Below are 13,413 nucleotides of genomic sequence, written 5' to 3' on the forward strand. Positions count from 1 at the left end.
CTGAGCACACCTCCTCCAGCCCACCACAGCTGCAGACATACAGATCAGTTGCACTTCTCAGCAGGACTCCAACAGCATAATCCTACTCGCAGCAGAGCGTGGCCATCACATCACTGGCTGGTTGCCTGCCACTCTGGAAAAGAAAGGGTTACTGTGCCAAAAATACAGGACACAGCTTCTTTTCAAGTGATGCCCTCATTGACATGTTAGTTGTGATAGCTACTGGTGTTCAGTATGGAAATTGTCCCTGGGCGCAGATTCATGGCACAATCTGGTTCATGACCTGCACACGGAGGCAGCATGTGCTCCAGTCCCTTGATGGGACATGGCATATTCTGCACTAAATAAGACCAAGCTTGTACCTCTCTGCTCCCTGTTTGTCTTTAAAGCTGATTTCCTCAGTGACTGAGAAACAGTAAGGCAGAATCTCCACAATAACAATAGGAAACACTTAAAAAGTAGGCTGTGGCTCAAAACAACCTGCCTGGTAGCTGCTTGCAGGAGGAGGGCTGGGACGTGGGAAACTGTGCCAGGCTCTTGAGAGCTGGTAATTCATGTTCTGCAACCACAACCTGGCCATAAACCTCTGTGCCAGCAGAGAGTGGGGCAGCAATCTAGGGGCTTCAAACTGTTCAGGCAAGCAGCTAGGGATCTGGCAGGAGGCTGAGTGAAACACAACGCAATAAATTAAAAAAAAAAAAAGTAACTCAGAGAACAGGAAATTGTTGGGTGGGGTTTTTCTTCTGACCATCTTGCAAAGGGGAAAAGGGGGATGAAGAGAAGCAATTTGCAGATTCATGTGGTGTAAGCAGCGCAAGGGTGGAAAGGGAGGCTGCAGAGTGCCCCACCACCAGGAAGCACTGGCAGTGAGGGAAACGAGGGGTTTCACCCACATGGGCAGCTGGGTTCAGCTGGGTTCAGCTCTCCCCAGGACCCTTTGGCTGGCATCAAGTACTCTGCAGGTTGTTCAGAGGTGCTTGGAAATGGTGCAAATATGTGCCCTGCCTGCACGAAGTGCTGGCAGTCTGTCTTAGCCAGGACTCAGCATATCCAGAAAATCTTCTTCCACCATGTTTTCTTCCCCCATGGCACAGCCGGGGGACAGTGTGGAAGGAGCACAGGGTGCTGGCTGCTCAGACTTGCTCTGTTTAGGGTAACAGCAAACTCCTTCCTTCAGGGAAGGGAGTTGCACACCTGCCTGCTGCCGTTTCTCACCATACAACCCCATGTTCTCATAAACCAAGCAATACATGTCAGGGCTCTTGTTCACTCCCTGGCAGTGGGAATTTGTGGTATATCCTGGCTATAAAAAATGCTGGCTTTCATGTGGACCCAGTTATAAGAACGAAGATGGAAAGGGGATAGGCTGGAAAACTGAAGAGCTGAGATGAGTGCCAGGTACAGGTAACTGAACATCAGGTGGAGCATAAAGGCAAATCCCTTTCCAAGGTAACAAAATGCAGAAGAGAAAGACTTCTATTTCAGTGCTCCAGCCCCCAAACCACACCATTTGGCTACAGTGGCAGAAGGCTTCATCTATCACAAAGAAGTAAAGGTGGGGCAAACACATACAGAAAATCAGAAAAGTCAAAGCTGATTAGCAGCAGAGCTTCCTGTAGAGTTGTCTATGTTGGGATGATCATGCCTTCCTGGTGTTGATCCTTCTGGAGCAGAATACAGGATTGTTTCCACTCTCAAAATAGACAGGATTATTCAGAAAGTGAGAATGAAGAGTCATGAGAAGCCAGTCCTGTTTTTCAGCTCCACATTCCCATAGCCCAGGGGTAGCTGCAGATACTTCAGAGAATCACAGAATGGATAAGATTGTAAAAGACCACTGGAGAGCACCTAGTTCCAGCGCTCTGTCACCCTCACACTAAAGAAGTTCTTCCTCATGTTCAAGTGGAACTTCCTTTGCATCAGTTTCTGCCTCTCATCCTATTGTTCAGCACCAAGAAGAGCCTGGCTCAATCATCCTGACACCCTCCCTTCAGATACTTATAAACACTGATGAGGTCCCCTCTCAGTCTTCCCAAGCTTCCCCAGGCTAAACAGTCCCAGCTCTTTCAGCCTTTACTCATAAGTGAGGTGCTCCAAACTCCTAATCGATTGGACTAGATGATCTCCAGAGGCCGCTTCCAACCCTAACTAAACCTGTGAGTCCATCACATCCATGGCCCTCCACTGGACTCTCTCCAGTATTTCCTTCTCCTTCTTGAACTGGAAAACATTACTGGCCACAGAACCCTAGGTGAGGCCTCACCAGGGCTGAGCAGAAGGGCAGGATCACTTCCCCTGACCTGCTGGCAATGCTTTTCCTAATGCACCCCAGGGTACCTTTGGCCTTCTTGGTCGCAAGGACACTGTGCTGGCTCATGGACAGCTTGTTGCCCACCGGGACCCCCAGGTCCTTCTGCTTTCTAGCTGGTTGGCCTCCAGCCTGTGCTGAGGGCCTGTACTTCTAAGGAGCTGTTCTCCTTAGTTTGTGTGGCAATTTTTACAATTACTTCCACCTGGATTTGGGGAGGTTTTGAATTACAACCTGGCAATATCCTGGCTGTGCCCCTGTGGAGAAAATAAGTTGTTAAGTCTGAGCTGCCCAGCCAGCCCTTGTGAAGATGGAGAGGGGGATTGCTTTTATGTACAACAGCCGAAAGAGTGACAACTTGTTTTTGAAGACCAGTATCATGACTGCAGTGGCACTGTTGCAGGAGGCAGAGGCTGTTGTTAACCTCCTTTTCACTCCAGGGAAGCTGTGTTGCTGCCATGCGAAGCTGGCTCCAACACAAAGGAGCACAGGGACTGCTGAACAAAACCAGGCATGAACCCCACAGAGCAGCGCTGTCAGAAAAGACATGGAGGAGTCAGAACTCACCCATCCCTCCCTGCTCAGCTATGCTAGCTAGCATCAGTGCCCTTGGGCTTTGTTCTTTGCTAACATGATATGGAAGATGATTTTGGATCTCCATGCTCACTGTTTACTGCAGATCTCTTGGGAGTTTGCCAGTGCTCTGCACTGACAGTGCTTGGTCATGCCCATGCAGCATGTACCACAGGCAGAGAGCATGAAAACATCAGCAGCAGAGCTGAGAGGTGCAGCTGGATGAAAGAGGCTCGTTCTTATGGAGAAAAATATCTGGGGAAAAAACCCCAAACCAACAACTAGAAGAAACCAGTCTATATCCATGTTAAAGTCAGATTCTTGTAACTATCAAAGCCCTGTTGTTTGCCTTTGCATTTCTGTCTATCAAAATCCAAGTGTATGTTCCTGAAGACTTTCTCACTCAAGACCACTGAAGTACTTGAGCATCCTGCTCCCAGCACTGGGGCATTTGACTTGTGGAACACCTTTACACCTTGCAATAGGCATAACCCAGGCTGAGAGCAGGGGAAGACGGCAGCAGCAGATTCCCACTCAGTGAAGATCTGCACTGGGATGGCTGTCCCTGTGCTGACTGGATCCCCTCCAGTGCTGCATGCCCAATTGAGTGCCATGTTTGGCAAAAGTGTTGAGTGCCTCTGTGCCACAAAGTGCATCACCCAGCTCAGTCTCTGACACCCTGCAACAGCCAGAGCCATTTACCACTTTTCTGAGTACTTTTTAGTCTGCATTTCATAAAGGCAAGAGGCTTGTATAATCCTGAGGCCTGACTGCCTGTTTTTGTCCTCAGTATCCCTAGGGTAACCTTGATCAAATTTGGCCAAGATGCCCCAGATACACTGGAGTTCTGATAAATTTACTGAAAATTGGTGGCTGGGCAGAGAAGAAAGAGAGACCCACATCAGCAGCCCTGTCCACAGAAGGGAGGCTGAGCTCACCTGGTAGGAGCTGGGTTTGGTGGCAAATGACGTGCCACTCAGCACATGCATGGGCCACCCTTCAACACGTAGGCACAGCTGAGGTGGCCATGCCACCACCTCTGGCACAGCAGCAGTATTGCTGGCAGTGAGATTTCATGGGCCAGGCAGCTCAGCAGAGGTTGGAAGCCTGTTTTTATCCATCCCACCACTCAACAGCTTGTTTCCTGATGCTTTTTGAAACTGGCAGTTTGCAGTGCATGAAAAGACAATTCCTTTTTCTTTGTATATTTCTTTGAATTGCTTTTGCAATGACATTTTTAGTAGCTGTTTCCATTTAATTTTCCTCTCTCTTTGGGTTTAACTGTGCTCATGCTACCACAGTTAAGAATCACTGGCCATTTAATGGTTCACCTTTCACTTTAAGCAGACATGTTTAGCATATTGCTTGTCCGTAGGCCACATCCTCAGCGGCTGACAGCTAACATTCTGTGTTTGTTCAGGGGGGTCTGTCACTTGTACAGACAGAGCAAGTGCAGATCTGGGGGAAGGGTGCATGTGAGTGTAATGGAAACTAGGATGGAAGGGTTTGCCTCAGAGCAACTCAGGATGCTTCCCAGACTATGAAGGCCAAGCAAAGAGAGTGTCAGAGATGTTCTTAAAGCTCTTATTTTGAGTTTAGTCTGTAGTGCTGGGCTAGATGTAATCACTTCCATGCTCCCTTTTTTCCTGTCCCCTTTGGGATGAGTTATAAACAGCCCTGATGACATGCTTTGCCCTCCTCTTCTCCTCCCAGCCCGTTGGCTCAGTGTGGAACAGAGCTCATGCTGCACCACATCACACCTGCAGGCACCCAGTTCTGGCCAAGGCTAAGCAAGGCTGGTGTTGGAATAGACTGCTGGTAACTCATTTCTCTGGACCCAGTCACCCATGTCTGGCTCTCTTATGACATCTACCAAACACATCAGCCTGAGGAAGGAAGCCCTCACCAAGCAGTCACTGGGAGGCTCCCCAGTGAGCTTGCATGGGAACAACATACCATCACAACTAAGGGTTTGGGATTTCTTACCAGAACACCCACAAGCTGGGCAGTGCATGCAAGTTATGGATGGACACTGAGATATGGATGCTCAGAGCACATTTCTAGAAGCAGAAAAGCACCAAAACATTCAGATGCCTCTAAGCCACCCACAAGCAAGCAGCATGTGCCACAGGTTACAGCATCCAGTGCTTTTGCTCTGCTCCTCTGCAGGGATGACTGGGACTAAAGCAGTCCTAGTCCAACACATGCTTGAGAGTAACAGTCTTCAGCTCCCCAGTGTCAAAGGCAGTGAATTGTCATCTTTCCTAGGAAAGATAAGGAATTTGTTCAGTGTTACATAATTTGTTAACTTTTGCTTTACCTGCCATTTTGTTACCTGTCCCTTGGGGCTGCAGGTGACTGGACAGGTTTGACTCCCTTGCCAGGGGGAGCAGAATCACTCTCAGCTGGTAGAAGAACAGCCCCAGCCAAGGACCACCTCCAGATGAGCACTTTAGCTTTGTGGTTATCTTAGTTGGTAGGAGAGCTCTTCTTCCTCTGCTCACTTTCTTTCTCTGCAGATTCATATGAAGCGCAAGGGGAAAGATGCAAACCTGGAAAGAGGGGTGGAGACAGCCCTAGGCATCTAAATTGATGACCTTACAGAACAAAAAAAAATAAGAATGTTTTATCTATCACTGATAACTTGGCAGCAATGGGATGGGAATTTGGGTCTTCAGAGAGACCACGGTGCTTAGCCAGAAACCCACCACCTGTTTGCCACACCAGCTGGGCCCTGCCCTTCTATGAGGCGAAAGGGGACACACTAAACATGTTAGACATTTAGTCCAACCCCAGGCACCTCTTATAGCTCTTGGTGAAATACTCCTTGCTCTGGAGGGTCTGCTCCCCCTCCTCTGGGCAGTCATTGAAATCTGCTTCCCAGCCCCAGGACCTCAAGTCCCTCTTGACACATCATCTCTCTCTTCAGTCCTTTCACCAACACTCAGCCCTTTAATCTTTCTCCTTTGCTTCTACTCTCCCCATTTTTTGGGGCAAAACAGAGTGACCAAAAGATTTATGTTAATTATTCCTCCAGAATTGTGCTGCAAACTACATAGTTCCACAGGAGGCCATAAGGCCAGTTGGCATTTTATCAGCACAGGGACAGCCTCCCTTTGTCCCGGGGCCACACACCCTGCTGCTATCTTGTATCAGCTCTGACTCTGGGAATAGATCTAAGTCACTAAAACATCCCAAACTAACTCACTGCAAAAAATAAAATCCAACCACACAACCAACTGGCCTTAAGAGGGAAGTGGTCAGGATTTCATGGGCTGGAGAACAGGAGAGAGCCCTGAGGACAAGAGAAGAAGGGAGCAAGAACAGGCAATGGTCCTTCTCAGTGGCAACCAGTCCCTGGGTATGTTCAGCCAACAAAACCACAAAAGGTCAGTCAGTGCCCTCTAAAGGATGGCTGGGCAGGGCCACACTCCCAAGTCTGCAAAAACACCAGTCTGGGCCATAATGGGTCCCAACTGTAACACAAAATGCTTTGGAAGCCAGAGACACTACAAAATTCACCTCAACGGAACAGTTATTATGATATGTAACAATGGCAGCACCCTACTTTCCACCTCGTACAGGTAAGAGCAGCCTGATAAGGCAGATATTGATGGCCAGTACAATCCCTTTGAACCAAGAAGAAAACTGCTGTGGTGTCAGTAATGAAAAGGGGAACAGGGTCAGCTTTGGCCAGAAAGTCCACATCATGCTATGGGCAAGCAATCTGGCTCCTTTCACAAGCGAGGGCCACAGTTTGACTACACAGTACATTGGGCTGCAGTGTCCTAAAACTGCGTTAAAGTGCGTGACATGAAGTATTTACTGAAATAAACTCCTCGTGGTGGAACACTTTGCCCAAACAATTGTTAGTTTCACTCATACAGGCAGAAGCTTTATGCAGGTTCTGTCATCTGTGCCTGGGTCAGGGTTTCATGGCAACTCATATACAGAACCTTAGAACACTGAGTTGGAAGGGGACCCACAAAGACCAAGTACAACTCCTGGCCCTGCACAAGATCTTGGATGTTTTGTCATCTGTTCCTTTTTGTTCTCCAATTACCCCTTTATTCTCCATGTCACCAGCTTCCTTCAAATACAGATCCTTTCAATCCTGTTCGCATCTTCTCTCTGCTATGTGCAGGTCTCCTCCTGCCTCAGATCTCAGGTCTTGTGTCCAACTCTAGGAAATGCTTGCCCAGATCCTCCTGCCACTGATGCAAATTCTCTCAGGAAATGTGAGCACAGCACAGATATTGTGCTGGCAGTGGGAGAGGGGAGCCTGGCAAGCAGATCCTTAGGTGGGCGCAGCACTGTGGAGCCAATAGGTATTGACCAAGGTGAGAAGTGAGAGTTCAATCAAGCCAGCACAGACTCAACGAAAGCTCATTCACGTATGACTCTCATTTTGAGGGTCCCATAAAGGCTTATTATCACCAGCCAACTCCTCATGCTGTGCATGAGCTGTGTCTCCCTGCTCTCCACACTCCTTCCTCAGCAGACATCCTTCCCATGCCACGCTGCCAACGTGGACCCAGCCCCAGTGCTCAGATGCTCAGACCAGGCTGCAGGAGGCACTGTGTGGCCACACACAGCCCAGCCTGGCCCAGCCCTGCCACCCACCCTGCCTCTCTGTCCTCCCTCAGTTTCACTCAGGTCTGTGAATCCCATTCTACTTCAGTTTCGTTTTGACTTTTGCTTTTCCTCTCTGCAACTCGTTATCAGACAGTCCCTGCAGTTTTCTTTGGCTCACCATGTGAACAGAGATAATTAGTCACAGGCTGTCAGGGCCTGCAGGACTGCACTACAGGAGGTACAGAGAATATTGGCAGGATCTGGGTTAGAAAATCACAGGCTACTAATTCAAAGGTGGCAGGATCACAATAAAATTGTTAAAGGACCTGGACTGAGACCTGTGAGAAAAATTTGGGGCAAAGCATCATCTGTAAGAAACACAGAAATTTGTCCTGCATAAGGAAAATCTCAAGTCATAGTGAGCAGATAAAGAAGTTTATAAACTAAAGGAGTTGATAAGTTTATAAGCTAAAGGAGTAAACTGACCAAAGCATATTTTGCTATTTGGTCCTTTTGGTTCTCATGGTAAGTAAATGAACTGCAGCTGGTCCAGTGAAGGTCCATGTTTTCTCTCAGGTAACACACTCTTATGCTACCACAATCAGCCTTTTGTACAGGGAATATACACACAAAATTCCCACAACACAAAAGGGCTGGCACTTCATCATGCACACAGTGTGCACGTAGCACAGCAATAGCAGCTCCCTCTGAAATAGAGAATCACAGGTTGGCATATGCTGGCACAAAAATCACTATCCCATACACATGCTAATTCAGCAATGCCCACCTGAAACAGACTATCTGTTCATGCCAGAGTTCAGTCCAGTCTGACCCGCTTCCTGAGCCAGCACCACAGACCAGAACACTTTCAAATGCATATACTGGAAGACAGACATGTCTCTGTTAGAATAAAAGTACTTCAGAAAGAAAGAAAGAAAAACAAAAAAAAAAAAAACAAAAAACAAAACCAAAAACCAAACAACCCCCAAAACAAACAAACAACCCCCCAAAGACAACAGAAAACAAACAAACCAAGCCCAAAACAAAAAACAAACAAGCAAACAAAACAAAACAAAAAAAAAAAAGAAAAAGGGAAAAAAATGTCCTGCACTTTTACTGGAGATAGAATTAGAAGGAACTGCAAAAATGGGAACTTGGGTCAGAGATTAAGAAAATAATTTCCAAGTTAAGGAGAGTAAAGCCCTGGAATAGACTGCCTTTGAGATTACTGAATTACTATCCTTAGAGAATTTCTACGAAAAAACTTGAAAAGTCTCAGTCAGGAGGATACAGTGTTCTCATTTGGGGAGGGAATGGAGTTAGAACACCTACCACGCTTCTTTCCTGTCTCTTCCTTGCACTCCCTACCATCTCCCCCCTCAAATTCTGCATCTTTAACAGTCTACAGTCTAGGTGCTTAGAAATATGGCAATAACTGTTTCCCAGGTACACAACACTTACCAGCCACTATGTGGAACTTTGAGGACAATCAGGAACAGCAGCATGATACTCATATTTTTTTTGATTGGACTACTCTGACTCCTAAGGAAGAAATAATGTAGCTACTGATGAAGGGAGCAGTCCTCAGAGCTAACCAATTCTGATTCTAGGTAGTAAAGGGCAGAGGGAAACACAAACCTGTTTTTCACAAAACCTTGATTTGGTGGCTTTCTAAGTGAGGGGGGTGGACTGTATCTGGCAGAGGATGTGGCTGAGAAGAGGTGGCCGTATTAGGGACACGGATGGAGCAGCACAAAGCTCACTCTTGGGAAAGAAGAAAGGGTGAGAGAGGACAACCATCAGGAGGCCCAGAGCAGCTGAGCCTGTCATCAGAGCAGTCTGTGACAGCCGGGCATGGACTTGCCCTGCTTTGGCTCCCCACTGTCTGTCTCCTCCAGTCAGTCTTCCCAGAGCACCTCCTTGCCCAGCCTTGGCTCTGGTACCTCTTCCTCGGCACATCCATCTTTCCAATCCTGACAGTATCTCCCAAGGCTTAATAATTAACCAGTTCTTAGAGAGAGGAGAGGGAAACAGAGTATACTCTTGAAGTGTTATGAGGGGAAAAATGCTGCAACAGTCCTGACCAAACTTAGCTCAGTACCTTCCTATTTCCTCAACTGCACTTGGCATTGGAAAAAACAATCCCACTGCACAAACCTGTCGCTTTGTTTGCCTCGGGCACATTATAAAGTAATTAACTATTACCTTTCCCGTGTCATGACTGCCTGAGAATGACACTTCTTTCCCTTTCGTTGCCAAAGTGATTTCTCCTTCACAAGTTCAGTAAACAGACATACAGTTCTTTGTATGAATGAAGAATAGTCCCAAAAATAAGAAAGCAAAATTGCTTTTGCCCACATTCAAGAAAACTCAAATTACAGAGCTCTAAGGTCTTGTTGTGGGGTTTTTCCTTTTTTTTTCATTTTTTTTATTAAACAAATTACTCGGAATTTGAGTTTGGCTGGGCTGAAAAGATTATCTAGCGCTGAAAAGACTATCTGGACTAAGTAGGCTACCAAAAGCAAACAGTGTTATCAGCCCGGCACTCAGTTTAAAGAAACTGGCACTCCCCTTCAAAAGGTACATGTTCTTCCTTATCTCTTTAACACACACCATCAAGGTTTTAGCTTTCACAATGTCATTTTAGCACATGGCATTGCTCTGTGGCTGAACAGAAAAGGAAAACGCTGAGATGTGAAAATGATCAAGCAGTTCCTGAAGTCAGAAACAGTTTGTGTATTCTGAATAATAAACCCTTCTTTTTAACATTAACTATCAGTTGTGTTAAATAATAAAAAATTGATCTTCAATATTGGCACTTGACAGATACAATTTAAAAATGCTTCCTGTGGCTAACTATAAAGCTGGTTTTGTATAATTTTCAACAGTTTAGTTCAATCTATCATGTATCAAAAAGTCATAATTCCTAGGCAACAGAGAGAAAATTTATTGAAGTCTGAACAAATTTCAATAACTCCCCTACTTCCATGATAGCCTAGAATAAAAAAAATAATTGCATTCACAAATCATAATACCACTGGCACTAAAGAAAAATCTTGTATCTGCCTAGAGCTTTAAGTTACAAAGGATCTTTATTTAACTTTGGTAGGGCTTATGTTTAGAAAACATGTATCTGTGTAGCCTGAAATATTAATCAATTGCTGTCAGCGAAAAATACTGTGCAAAAATTATTCTTTTCCCTATTTGTTAGTTCTATGAATATTGAGTTGAAAGAAGGCAGTACATGCATCAGGTAACTACTTTTACCTTGATTGCAAAAACACTTTGAAGATTTACAATTAAACAGTTACTGCCCCTCATTCAATTCCTGTTTGACTTAGATTCCCTGAAGCTGACAAAGGAAATACGGAGTTATATCTTCCAGCTAAACCTCAAACCTGGCATTTCAAAGAAGCAGTGTCTGCTAAGAAGGACAACTTCCAGGCCCAGCCACACACGTGTAACACCTGCAAAGACAGGGCATGCACTGGGCTGATGAGACATGCTTGCTACAGCAACTTTTATCAGCCACCATATGGAATTTGAGAGCAGCAGAGCTACAGTGGATCTTGGAGGGACCCAGATGAAAATATTGGGTAATATAAGGGCTCTCCTGCCAGGATCCCTCACAGACCCTAAATCTCATCGGGGCTCTGGACTGCAGTTCTGGGTGGGCAACTGGCAGAACTGAGCACAAGCATCCAAGTCCTCTATGGGATTTAATCCTAAATTACTAGCAGAATTTTGCAGGACCAGAATCTAAAGTTTAATGAAGACCTTGTGCCTCAACCACAAAATCATCCCTTCTTGTTGCCTTAAAACACTTAGGCCACATCTTGAAAACTAAGTTTGCTACAGGAGAAGGACAAGATAATTGTTTTGGGCACCACAGTTAACTATACCTATCTCCTACTTCAAAAGGGTTTTCTCTTATAAAGGATAAATAAAGCCCCATTTAATACTTTTGAGATTATAAGGGTGGTGGTGGGGAGGGAGTAGATGTCAAAACTAACAGTTACATCCTTGCTTCAGGTCAAAACCAAAGCAGTGCAATATATGAGGACAAGACCCAAGATGCATATATACTATTTTGCCAAAAGAACAAATATTGGACATGATTAATTAGAAAGTTCCAGTGCTTCTGAACAATAACTTGAACTTTCCTGGATATCCATCTAAGGCTGAGAGTACATTTTTACTGCCTTACTAGCACTTAGTGTTAGAAAACTCCGAAGTCATATGGTGTTAAGAGGCTAACTGCAAGATCACCAGAAAGGCCCTTTCTGCTGAACAGAACTTGCAAATTTAAAGAATTAAGTTGGATAAGGAAGGAGATATGCCTTACCATGCTCTGGGCTCTATCTTGCCATTGTCCAGAAGTGCCCAGGGCAGAAATGGAGCAACCTAACTCTCAAGAAAGATCAGGAGCATGCCAACGGAAGAAGAAACACGTAAGAATATGCCCAAGTGCCAATGACAGGGAAAACAGCAGTATGAAAAAGGACAGTCTGGGGAAAGGAGACATGCTGAAGAACAGAACCATGTAAGAAGGGAGAGAGCAGAAACAATGCACAACACATCCTAGGGAGGGCATTATAAACCAGTATTTAAACTAGAGAAGTTTTTTTTCCTATAAAAATCACAGTTTAAATTTTAACACATCAAACCTCACTATAAGAACTCGCTGACTCTGGCCATCTGCTTTACTCATCTGAGAGAAGCCACCACAGCTACAGCAGGACGTGTTCATTTGTCAGCTGCTCCAAGTGCAAGTCAGTACCTGTTTAAAGCCAGCGTGGGGTGGGGGCTGAATGAGGACGTCACACTTTGCCAGGGGACACAGGGAGATGCCAACTCTGCCACGGGGTTGGTCACCTCCAACAAGGGCAGTGAAACTGCAGCAGTTCCTGAGTGCAAGGGGGATCCTTCACATGTGACAGCAAAATTCCACAATTCCAAAATTCCACTCACCTCTCTAGCTCTATTTGAACCTGTAATGACAAACGCTGATCAAAGATGAATAAAACAACGTATGAAACATAAAACAGGACAATAAAATAAAGTGCAAAACTGCAGACCATTCTTGCTCTCTTGAAGCTGTGTAAAGAACAAACAAGAAAAAAAGACATAGAGAAGAAAAACTACATTAAACATAATAGAGCTGTTATTCCCAAGACTTCTGCATATCCACTATCTGCCTTCCTGCCTTTACACTCATAGTAATGTTTAGCACAAGTGTAAGTACTTGCACATTTGTTTTGCAGGAAAGAAGCAACTTTTATTTGATTTGTTACTTTGTGAAAATCTGAAACGTGTTTTATCAGCTGGTAATAAAAAAGCCCATAGAATTCTAAATGATAGGAAAACATTTTCACTTCTTGTGAAAGGCTTCAGGGGTTTTTTTAGGACTAGGGAAGCTCACTAAAAATAAGAGTACGCCTGTCACAGGTTTCCCAAAATCCGTAGGACTGCACTGGTGCTTAAGGAAAGATCGGACGTGGCACTCAGTGCCATGGTCTTGTTGACAGGGTGGTGTTCGGTCACAGGTGGGACTCGATGATCTGAGGTCTTGCCAACCTAATTCATTCTGTGATTCTGTGCGTGATTCTCCCCGAAAAATACTGTATATGGCACAAGTCACGACACTGATTTGACAAGCTTCTATCGCTGCCTTACATCACCTCTGAAAACTGCTCGGGATGACGGCGGAGACGCCACACACACAAAGACGCGAAAAGATGCTCAGGAAACTCCCGGTACCACCCAGCCCACAGCCCGAATTCCAGCGTTTTGGCACAACACACAGCGATAAAACACGTTTAACTCAAGGAACGGCCAGAGCAGAGCGCAGACACCGCTAGGAGCAGCTTATTGCTTGTTGACAACACCCACGCCGGAGCCGCCCCAGCTCCGAACTTTCCTCCGCGCCCCGTTCCCGTCCCGCGCACGCGCCGAGC

At 45.7% G+C, this 13,413-nt stretch overlaps 1 long non-coding RNA gene across 3 annotated transcripts; it reads right to left on the reverse strand.

Moving 5' to 3' along the window:
* Positions 1-5,362: 5,362 nt before the first annotated feature.
* On the reverse strand, positions 5,363-13,406 carry LOC116783157. 3 transcript variants are annotated; one of them, XR_004355505.1, is made up of 5 exons: positions 11,802-13,406; positions 9,662-10,923; positions 8,918-8,998; positions 8,244-8,337; positions 7,949-8,163 (listed from the first exon to the last, which is right to left on the reverse strand). It is a non-coding gene; the product is annotated as an uncharacterized LOC116783157 (long non-coding RNA). The 3 variants fall into 3 exon arrangements; XR_004355507.1 differs by lacking the exons at positions 7,949-8,163; positions 11,802-13,406 and adding an exon at positions 5,363-5,433 and having other exon boundaries at positions 9,662-11,791; XR_004355497.1 differs by lacking the exon at positions 11,802-13,406 and having other exon boundaries at positions 9,662-11,791.
* Positions 13,407-13,413: the final 7 nt, after the last annotated feature.

Source organism: Chiroxiphia lanceolata, chromosome 1 (assembly GCF_009829145.1).
Source record: "Chiroxiphia lanceolata isolate bChiLan1 chromosome 1, bChiLan1.pri, whole genome shotgun sequence".
NCBI lineage: Eukaryota > Metazoa > Chordata > Aves > Passeriformes > Pipridae > Chiroxiphia > Chiroxiphia lanceolata.